Consider the following 11,802-nt stretch of genomic DNA (forward strand, 5'->3'; position numbering starts at 1 on the left):
ACACAGTAAAAAAAAAAATAGTAACAGTTTATTATTTTACAAATACATTTAATTATTAATCGCCTACAGAATCTTAAATTATACTGCTGCAGATCTGTAACATAATAGTATTTAATGCTTAGAGAATTAAACACAAGTGTTTAAAAAAATAAATATTACAAGTTTTTTTTTAAAAAGCCTGTTTTCTCTAACATATAGGCCTCTGCACATATGAACAAAGACAAGAACAATACAGTGGGAAAGGGTGCGGTGTTTTTTCTTTAGGCTATATAAATATACCGGATCGTACCGAAAAGGTCTTCGTTTGCAACATTGGACTATTAATACTGGTTTACTTCCGGCACATTTTAATTACTGGTTTCGTTTCATACTTGTATATATTTAAAATGAAGACGCTCTGGTTTTATAAAGAAAAACGGACTAAATGTATTCCAGATTCTAAGTATTGTATTTTCTATGATTGGCACTTGTATTGTAATTTAAATAACATTGAATTTAAAAAGAAAAAAAAGAACCGACATAATTTTTCCCAATATTTTTATTAATTTCACGTACATAAAATCATATATAAAAATAATAATAAAAAAAACTTTTGGATTTTTTTTTTTATTTTCATAACAACGTTTGACATTTAGTCACCAAAAAATCCACTATTGTCAATTATTTAAGACGGAATTCTTTCAAACGTTCAAATGCATAACTTTGTAGACAAAATTAACCATTTCATTTCAATAAAAAAAAGAGTTACCGTACACGGTTTACATCACATTGACTGACATTAAGAATATCTAACATGTCCTATACGCTATATATCGAAAACACACATTTCAAATACCTATGTGTGACATACCATGGACAAGATTCTTTAACAAAAAGAGGACAAGAGATTAGAACCCGCTTGAAAAAAGCGAGGGATATTAAGCATCCATATACTGAAAGAGAGTAAAGTCACACATTTTCAGAACTCCACGGTACATTTAACACTGTCTGGTTGTAAGTGATCTGGAGGTTTTTTTTCCAGCACTTTCACATGCCTGGCTACGGTTTAACAGTGAAACCCTTTCGATCTCACAGAATATGAAAACAGTCGATGCACAAACACAGGAGCGATGCCGCTGTCCAGCACCACAACCGGCTGAAACAAGGGCACGCGAAAACCACAATGGGGTTATGTTGGCCGGAGCCCTGAATAAAGGAGACGGGCGCTTATAATAAACGAACACACTTTCTGCACAGCCATTAGCAGTAAATCGTGTCTAGTTCAGTAGTAGCCTGATAGTTATTATCTTTGATGTCCTGTACTTTTACATGTTATAAGTTGCCGCTTTGAACCATAACCACAAAAGGGTCGTGTATTTGTTTATGCGAAAAATTAAACAAATATTTCCCTGAAGCTTATGTCATAGCACGATTATTTAGCGGAATTTAACTCACAAGTCCAAAACCCGAGTGGCATCTTTAATTTTGTTTCCATTCTCATACCCTCAATTATAAATAGTCTGATGGGTTTAAAAAAACGCATCTCCTTTACTAGGGCTCACATGATACAATGGTTGAGAAAATTCCTGTTTTTACTTGTAAGTATTTATATTACACGTTGACTCTGAAGAAGCCAGACTTATCAGCGGGCCGTCTGTCTGTAGTTGCCATTGATTTCTTGAGAGATATTGATAGCCTCGGCCCCTAGTGGTAATCGATCGCTATACTCGGACCCCACCTCGAATTCTTCTTGGTTGGCTTTGGATTGAGATCCGGGGATGGATTCATTTATTAAACTCCCCTCCACTCCCCCTCCCCTTCTCCCTCTTCCCTCTTGACCTCGTCTTCTTCCAAATCACTGGGGTTGTAGTTCTTTTCCTTTTCCACATAAGAAGCCCTGGGGTCAAAGTCGGTGGCAATATGCTTTTCCATCTGATCCGGGTTGTGTGCTTTCATGATCAGCTTGTAAGTCTTGCCCTGATACTTGTAAAGGAGGTGGCAGCAGGTGGCTCCCAGTAGCGGAACAGTGGCAAGAGCCACTACCACTATGATCATCAAGGATGGGATTTTCTTCCTCGTAGTGAAAACAACTTGAACCTGGCATTCTTCCCCTGTATAGGTGAGACACAGGGTGTAATTGGTACCGGGGTTCAATCCCTGGAATTGATAGGCGTTAATACCATCCTCTATCTTGTACCATTGAACCACAGAGTGCCCATTGCCCATATTTATACACAGGTACAGCATTTCCAGATGCGCCTTTTCTGTGGGCGCTTGGAAGGGATTGAGCTGTACTTTAGCTTCGGTTTCAGACACTTCCAAGGCAATGACCCCGAAATCAAAAGTATGCTGCTTGAGCTCGTCCGAGCTCTGATTGAAGGCATGATTGGGAATGTACTGGGTGCTGTCACTGACACCGCATTTCTTGCCAAAGGCTGGCTGCCCAGGTGAGATCACCACACCGCTACGCTGAGTACCAAAGGACCCATAAGTTGCCCTGGTTGGAAAGGTCATCTTGCCAGTGTCGTCTGGTTTGGCCCAGTTAATGACATTGTTTTTAGAGACCTTTACCCCGGGTTTACGTTCAGAGGTGGGGGTCTTGTCAAGGATGGCGTCTTGTATGGCATTGATAGCGTGTTTCTGGGTGCCCGCCACAGCCACATTAACCGAGCTCTCTGTGCTACCCTGCACATTGGTGGCTGAGCATGTATAGCGACCATCCTCGCGTTTACTTGTGCGGGGGATGACCAGCGTCCCATTTTTAAACACCAAGAAACGATTTGCTGCCTGCTTCGAATTCTCCAAAGGCAAATCGTTCTTTTTGGTCTCTGTAATGGGCATATTGAACTCAATTTCCTGGTTTCCAGTACGGATTTTCCACTTAACCTCTGGTTTTGGGCTTCCCGTGACATTACAGTGCATGATAAGCATAAAGCCTTCGTTGATTTGGGTGTTTTCAAGGTTAGGTTGGGACATTATGTGAACAGTCGGGGCCACACATTCCAACTTGGGCAGTTGCACAATACGGATTCCCTTTAAGTCTTCGGGTGTTTCACAGGTGATGAGGTCTGGCTCTGGAACAGAAATAAGAGCATTTGCTACCCAGTCTTTCAGCCAGTGTAGCGTGCATGTGCAGTCAAACGGATTGTTATAGATCTGAAGATGGGACATGGAGCTCAGAGAGTCGAAAGACCCCTTGGCAATGGTGGTGAACATGTTGTTATTTATGCGCAGTGATCTCAGATCCTTGAGATTAGAAAAGGCATCTCTGGGAAGATCCACCATGTTATTGTTGTTTATTTTCAACAGTTGGAGAGAAGTGAGATTGTAGAGATCTCCCCAAGGGAAATGCACAACCTGGTTGTGGCTCAGGTCCAGGTTACGGAGCTGAACCAGCACCGCCAACGTGCCTTTCTCTATGGTGACAATCTCGTTATGAGCCAGCCATAGAGAGGTGACCTGGGTGACATTCACAAAGGAATTCTTCAGCAGGGTCTTGATTTTGTTGGCAGAGAGGCTGAAGGTCGTTACGTTGGATGGCAAGCCCACGGGCACCACCTGCAGATCTTTGTAGGCGCAATCCACAAACTGGTGGGCATACTTGTCCACACAGACGCACGGCTCCGGGCAGGTCTGGGCGACTCCAGTGAAAACAGTCCACAAGGAAATGTAACAGAGGTATATTGCCGTCATCTTCGCTGCCTGAAAGGAACAAATATATTCTTAGATTAGTCTGCATACGGCTTAGATATCAGGCTGGTAATGTGCCTATTATTGTAGATTTGAAAAAGGGACAGTTCCCGCGAGCATTTCCATTAGCCTGGCAATAATGCAGGGCGACATCCAATTAAACTGTAAACTTGATCAAGCGAAACCTTTTATGTCTGTAGCGCAAAAGAAATGCAGAGGAATTCTTAAGCATTAAATCCACATATCCAATAACGTAACCTTCAACATTAATAAACGACCGCCAAACACTTTCTTACCTTTGATATGATATTTAAAATACACAACATTAATTAGCACAGCATTTATTCAACATGTTTAATTGTGTATGGTATTCCATTGAGTACACTTCAGAAATAACACTATTTTATAAAGGGTCTTTTTAAACCTATGACGCGAAGGCTACAACAAACTGTGACCCGGTAATTTATATAACTAACAAACCAACAACAATTCAACAAATTCAACTCATTGTGTTTAAGTTGTGTTTTATCATTATGTTCGATGTAAAACAACTATATTTTGCATTTCTGTACGATCTGTTCTAAGAAATCATTGTTAATTAAGCCATCAAACTAAAAAAAAAAAAAAAAAAAAAAAAAAAAAAAACATCACAAAAGAACAGGTTTGTTACATAAGGTAATTATATCCAGCATTTTACATCAATGTGAAATAATAAAAGAAAACACGAGTTCAAATACAAATAAGCCTTTGTTTTCCTGCATAACAAATGTGTATGTGTGTCTGTCCGGATGTATGTTAGGTACAGGGTATACAGATGCCGAAATACGGTCGCTGTCTATGGTGCTGAAAACAAGAGTTACCATTAAAAAAGTTTTTAAATCTTGCTTCTTCGACTATATTATAATCACGACAGTAATCTATGTTTTCTAAGTTTTGCATATTTTACCATGTATATTTCTATATCAGCAATGAGATAAGGACACATTTATGAAATATTAATTGATGAAATGGCAAAGTGCTGCATACGAATTATTCTTCTATTATAATCTAATCCCTGCTGTTCTTCAGTATGAGAAAAGAAAGGCCAGTCAAAAGATTGGACACTCGTTATTCTTTTTAAAAAGAAATGAAATACAAAATCTATATAATACTTTACAATGAAGCCCCCCCCCCTCCATGACTCTTAATAGTTGATCTCGCGTGTGTCTCTCTCTCTCTATCTATCTATCTATCTGTCTATCTATCTATCTATACAGATAGATAGATAGATATACATAGATAGATATACATATATATATATATATATATATATATATATATATAGAGAGAGAGAGAGAGAGAGAGAGAGAGATTATTATTAAATGTACTGTTACACAATGGTATTGCATTATTACAAGTAAAAATATATCAGCTGTATCTAGATTGTTTAAAAAGAACCAACGGACCAGTACCGACTACTAAAAGCGTTCCTTTTACTTGGAAACATTCTTACCTGTGAGATATGAATAATCCTTAGATATTCTGAAAGTCTTGTAAGGTGCAGTATTAGCTTGTAAAAAAGAATAAATTATTTAGCAATTGCTGTCTTCTTTCTTTATAAAGTTGTTTGTTTTACATGTTTTTTTGGCAAATTGGTATATCTGTGATAATAGGTGTCAGAAGAGACATTTTCCTCCCAGTTTGAAGCCGAGCAGTCCGGAGGATGTTTTATGAGTTCCGAGTTTGGCTTGGATTCATCGCGCGCTCCCGCCCCCATAGAGAAAGGGGGGTGGGATTGTGAGCGCTCAGCCTCACCCATCTACTAAATATGTTCCAAAGTTAAAGCTACAGGGATTGTCTGCTCAGCATTATATATGTATTGTATCGATGAGCTGATGTTTTACTACATTTTACCGGCTCACATTGAATCCCATTCCATCCCGATCCACCCCATAATTAACCCTCATGTTTAATTACAGAATGCGGAATATCTCAGCATAAATAACTAGCATACAGAGTTGAATATATGTTTAGTCGTTTTTATTTTTGCTAGATATCCAGTTGTTTTAAATGAAATACTACGACCTGTTGAAATAAACTTCCCATTTTATTTTCAATATACTGTAGAAGTGAATGAGAGCAACTGACTGACGTCTCTTTGTGATCATCTTTGCAATGGTTTCAGCTCAATGTGTTGCACCGTTCTACTGCACTTTAGATTGACGCTGTACAATATTGCATCCTCCGGTCCATTTGTTTATGGACTAATGTAATCAATACTAAGGGATGACGAGACAAAGGAACAAAAGCAGTGATTATTTAATGTGATGTTATTTTTAAATAGAATCGCTAGAGCAAACACGTGGGTGCTTATGGTTATTGTGATAAAATATTGTATTTGATCAGCTCTGATTTTTATCTGGTATGTACACTTAACGGATGAAGAAGAAAAACATAAGCGCAAGCAGAAAATAATCGAATTACTCGGCAAATATCACTGCACGTCACGGTGGCTATTAATGTGGTCACGTCGCTCATGGGGCTTTACTTCTGGGTTCACTCTGTGTACTGTAAGTTATCTGGACTGAACGGGTCGATGGAAAGGTTGCGCTTTTTGTTTCCAGTAACGTTCTTACAGAGTAAGTATTGGACCACGGAAACATAGCCTCTGTGTGTGTTCACAATAATAAACTTTAAGATAGGCTATAGCCTTAAGATAATCAATTCAGAACCAAACGTTTCCCATTCCAGATGTTATCGATTCTAGAAATACAATATTAAACACATGAATAAAAGATACATGTGCAGTTGATTATCCGGGCGCCTCAGTGTTGCACTGCAGGCTCCGTTCACAGACAATTAGCTAGTTATTAAGAAATGTTAATCGTGTTCATGGTTTTATATAGCTTTATACTGTGTTCACGAAACGTGTTCTGCATTGTTTGATATATATCCCTTTAAATATCAAACTTCATTCCATTCATAAAAACACATTTTAAATAACTTTAAATAACTCGAGATGTAAAGGGCTGTGAAAACTGTTATTTATTTTGTTGAGCTGATAAATAATTTCTAAATCCAAATCAACTGTTTTTCAACGCACTGAGTTGTAGAATGTAAATACATCATTAATGAATTCACAACGTTTATGTTACATTCCTTAAAGGAAAACACCGTTTGTGTCGCAGTTATTACAAATTGCCTTGAGCGTTAACATAAACTGTGTTGTCCAAAACTATTGCTTTTAAATTAACTAAAAAAAATACCTTATTTTATCACGTGGTAATCATATCAATAGCCCACAGTTCTAGAGAACCGTTGTTATATTAATTGAACAACAGTAGGTTCAAAAGGGTCAGACATTTCTGAAAGGTAGCCTCGTTAATACCGTGGCCTAAACTTAAACAGAACTTAAGGATAACCACATTGAATCATTGAAGGCATATTTCTAAATATAGGCCTACTGCCTTACCATTCCTTTGCTTGTGCTATATGTCCAGACTGCGGACATTCTTTAGGTGATTTATGGCTTTAGAGTTCGTGTTTTCTCTGGACAACTAAACACAATATATTTCAAGAACGCATCTTGGGCGACACGTATAGCGGACTCAATTAAAACATGTTCCGGCCTACCACCTACCCTATTGGTTAACTATGACTCGGCGTAGTATCTTGTTGGCCCTATATGTTGATAATCGCAAGCGTTATGTTAAATTGAAATAAATACACAGCTTGCAAATCTCCTCAAGTCCTATACCCCGCATTTATCTATACAGACAGTTGCGTGATACGTGGATGTCTGGAAACTCTACCGTATTTTGTTATGGTATGGTCTTAGACAGCAGGCAAACAGACTTGACAGGTTCGCATGTATGTACGCACGCACACACAGGGAAAAATGATTCCTGTGCTCTATATTTAACTATAGTGTTCCTTTATGGAACCGCTATTTTACCAATAACGGTTCCATAAATGATCACTTGTGGAACTCCTAATTAAGGGTTCCAAATATGAATCGTAGAAATTAGAACCCCTAATTATGTATGCTAAACAGCTCCTGGTCCAGGCCCTGGTACTCTCCCGCCTAGACTACTGCAACTCCCTCCTGGCTGGCCTCCCTGCGTCCGCCACCCGTCCGCTCCAGCTCATCCAGAACTCCGCTGCCCGCCTGGTGTTCTCTCTGCCTCGCTTCGCCCACGCTACTCCACTACTCCGCTCGCTCCACTGGCTCCCGATCACCGCTCGCATCCAGTTCAAGACTCTTGTACTAGCCTACAGATGCCTTGACCAGACTGCACCCAGCTACCTCCAGACCCTCATCTCTCCCTACACCCCCACTCGACCTCTCCGCTCCGCCTGCACTAGAAGACTGGCTCTACCTCCGCTACGCTCCCCTGCCTCCAGAGCCCGCTCCTTTTCCACCCTTGCTCCGCAGTGCTGGAATGACCTTCCTACAGATGTCAGGACTGCCCAGTCCCTGACCACATTCCGGCGCCTCCTTAAGACTCACCTCTTCAAAGAGCACCTGTAGAACTCCTCTGTTTGTATCCTGGGACACTATCACCCTTCATGTAAATGTGCTTTATTTTGCTCTTATCTGCCCCTATTTTACTGCATTTAATCCTGTACTTCAGAGTACTGTAATCTGCCAAGTGTTTAACCTGTAGTACTTTGTATTTAATCATACCCTGATGTAACTATCACTATTATCTGCTGTATTATTGAATTGTGGTTTGTCACACTTATACTTACTTGAACAAAAGTTATTGTATTTCTTGCTCTTATTGTATTACTTGTATTGTAACACTTGAAATGTATTTGCTTACGATTGTAAGTCGCCCTGGATAAGGGCGTCTGCTAAGAAATAAATAATAATAATAATAATAATAATAATAATAATAATAATAATAATAATAATAATAATAATAATAATAATAATGTCTGTTAGCTTCCTCTGGGTCTAGTTAGAACGCATGACATCGAACCCAGTGTAGTCTATTCATTCTGTACCAATCAAATAAAGGCTCTGGTAAAATAACTGTAATCAACAAACTAAAATACAGTAACGTTTTTCTTGGTTAATTTAAATGCAACAGTTTTAATATTCACTGATGCGTTTCAATAATTATTGTACATCATTTGTATTACGTTCAATTACATTTTTGTTTGTACCAATATGTGTTAACATGTAAAGCCTAGACGAAACACGTATATATATCAATACTTGAGATTATAACAACCAAAAAACAACGTGTGTGACATTTTGTTTAAAACGTCCTGGCGCTTTTAATCTTTTATGGAATAATACTCAAACCTTGAACGATTTAAATACAGAAGCGAACACAGTGTGCTTGTGTTTGAACTGATAGCGTATGACTTGTCATTTGTGCAGCTCCCATGGTGTATTTAGGCAAAGGAGACGACGTGTTAAATCCACATGGGCTTTATTCCTGCAAAATAATAATGTCTCGCTCTTGAACCCTAACGGTCCTCGGGCAATGAGCTTGAAGTGGATTCTACGGCTGCGAGATATTTGTAAGAAGAAACTCAGTTCGGAACAAATGACAAAACGAGTGAAGTCTTTGAATCAAGTAAGTAAGCTTTATTATTAGTCTCCCACGTGGAGTTTTAAAAGCAGTTTGTGGCAAACAGCATTAAGCACTGAAGCAAAATGACGAGCAAAGATTGGATTCTCTACCCTCTCCTTCCTAAACTTTGAAGCTCTCACAGTCTGGTCGCTCTCAGCAGGCTGGTGGGCCACCTGTTTCGCTATCATTTAATCCCTGCTTATATACCTGTTAGAATTCCTCGTTCCAAAAGTTGACACAAATTCTGATATCGAATCAATTTCAATGGGCTCTGCTTAATATGGCTTGTGTCGGTGCATTCCCGTCTCCTTTCAAAATGCTCACTCGAAGTCAGTGGAACTTGAACTGGACATGAGATGTGGTCTGGTGCACTCCGGGTGACTTTGTCGGTGGACTACATAACTTGTTCGAACCACAATCTTTCTCTTCCCGTCTCTATAGGAAGCTCTAGCTTTGAAATATGTTCTATTTTTTTATAACTGCAATCTGGCCCTTCCTCTTCAAAATGTGCTGCTCAAACACATAAAGGTCAGGAAAGTCAGTGGTTATGATATCGAAAAGATTAAGACATCACAGTTCGTGATGAAATATTGACATGTGATCTGTAAAGTCACAAACAGAAAATGACGATTCGCTGTCTATGGTGCTGAAAGCAAGGGCTTGCTAGAGGGCCTAAACTTTAATAGTTTTTGCACTGAACCATTTGAGGCCTATTAAAAGTCTGCATTAGCCTTTTAGCCTATACGCAGTATAACTTTCTTGTGTTGACTCTACAAATTGCGGGATGAAAAAAAAACCAATTTTATTCAAGAACCCCATTATTATTTTGCCTTAGGAAAGCAAAGATAGTAAATAATAATAATAATAATAATAATAATAATAATAATAATAATAATAATAATAATAATAATAATAATAATAATCCTTTACAAAGTTTAAATAATAATGAAAAAAACATTAAATCCAATTAGTCGATATCTGAATATAAATCCTAGACCGTATTCCCCTGCAGATATGTGTAATCGCGTATCAGCCCGGCTGCAGTCTGCAACAAGCGTGTTACACGGATTAAACTGGATACTGTTCATGATTACAACATTAAGTGAAGGAAACCCTAGAGGCATTGGTTGCCAAGTGAAACGAAATCACTGAAATATCAGGTCCCTGATTATCTGAGCAAATAATAAAATCATATATATATATATATATATATATATATATATATATATATATATATATATATATATATATATATATATATATATATATATACACTACTAATACTAATACCGTTTCACTAAAGCGAGCAAAACGCGTGAAACGATTCGTCAAGCTAAACACACCCACTCAATCGGACACAGGTCACTGTGCAAATCCAAACTTCACTGATTCGACACTATTCAACACTGCAGCTGTGGTCTGCTGTTGTATATCCCCGCCCATCTTCAGAAGACTCTGGGCATAATCTTCTAAGTGACAGCACAGTGAATTGCGCCACGGACCCGTTATCCCATTCATTTTGCAGACCAGTTCGTTTTTTGCATGCCACTATAAATAAGGAGGGTCCTTTTAGTAAATCGAGTGTTTCTGTAATTAGGGAAGTTAGTTGTAATAACGAAACTATATTCATTCGTGCTTTTGTGCTAAGTATGTCTACATGTGTTATAAAAGGTCCTCCAATAAGTATACGTCATAGTACTGGACATATTCTGCTGTTTTTTGTTAGTTTATTTATTTTTTGCCAAGGGAACCCCATTCACTTTGTATTCCTCTCAGCTAAAAGTCAAAAATCGACTACACACTAAATAACGACCTCCCTGGCAGGCTGCTGTACAACATTTGCCGTTTTTATTACAACATTTCAAAATAACGCGGCCCCTTGCTGTCACAACTGAGATCGTCTCGAGAACAACGGGTCATGTTCTAATGAAGAGTGACTACGATCAATCTTGATAATATGATGCGTGGGTAAACCAAGAAGTAACTCTGTTACAGTCATCTAAAGTCAAAGTGAAGGAGTGCTGGCAGTTAGCATCTCCATTTTTTGTTCTAATAATAATCATTATCTGCAATAATACATCGTCTAAACTATTACTTTTATAGTCATGCTAATAAAGGCATCTATTAGGGTGACACTGGCACAGTTATTTCAGACAATTACGTTGAAATGTACAGCAATTATTAAAAGAAAGGGGTGTATGTCAGCGAACTACATGAGAAGGGCAACGCTGCAAGGTGGAGCAACCTGTCTAAACAAGCTAATTTGCCTAATTAGTCTAATCAGCATCACTGTCTGAGCATTGTTCGGCATTGTAACCACACTGGTGGTGTTTTGGTTACTACATGCAGGGTACTGGAGCCAGATGCTTGGTCACGTAAAATGCGTATCTCTTAAGTTGTGAAGTGTTTTTTGACACCCTGTGATATTTACGACGGAGATATGCCTGCGTTACTGCTTTTTCAAATGGTCAATAGTTTCCAGCTTTATTAAAACATGAAATGATTTTCGTTTCGGAGGCAGTTACGCAGCACGCGCCTTTTATTAAGACGAATGAATTTCCTGCGG

At 38.6% G+C, this 11,802-nt stretch overlaps 1 pseudogene; it reads right to left on the reverse strand.

Moving 5' to 3' along the window:
• Positions 1-1,514: 1,514 nt before the first annotated feature.
• LOC117429346 (immunoglobulin superfamily containing leucine-rich repeat protein 2-like) lies at positions 1,515-5,437 on the reverse strand (annotated as a pseudogene).
• Between the last annotated feature and the right edge of the window lie 6,365 nt (positions 5,438-11,802).

This window comes from Acipenser ruthenus, chromosome 21, assembly GCF_902713425.1.
Source record: "Acipenser ruthenus chromosome 21, fAciRut3.2 maternal haplotype, whole genome shotgun sequence".
NCBI classification, from domain to species: domain Eukaryota; kingdom Metazoa; phylum Chordata; class Actinopteri; order Acipenseriformes; family Acipenseridae; genus Acipenser; species Acipenser ruthenus.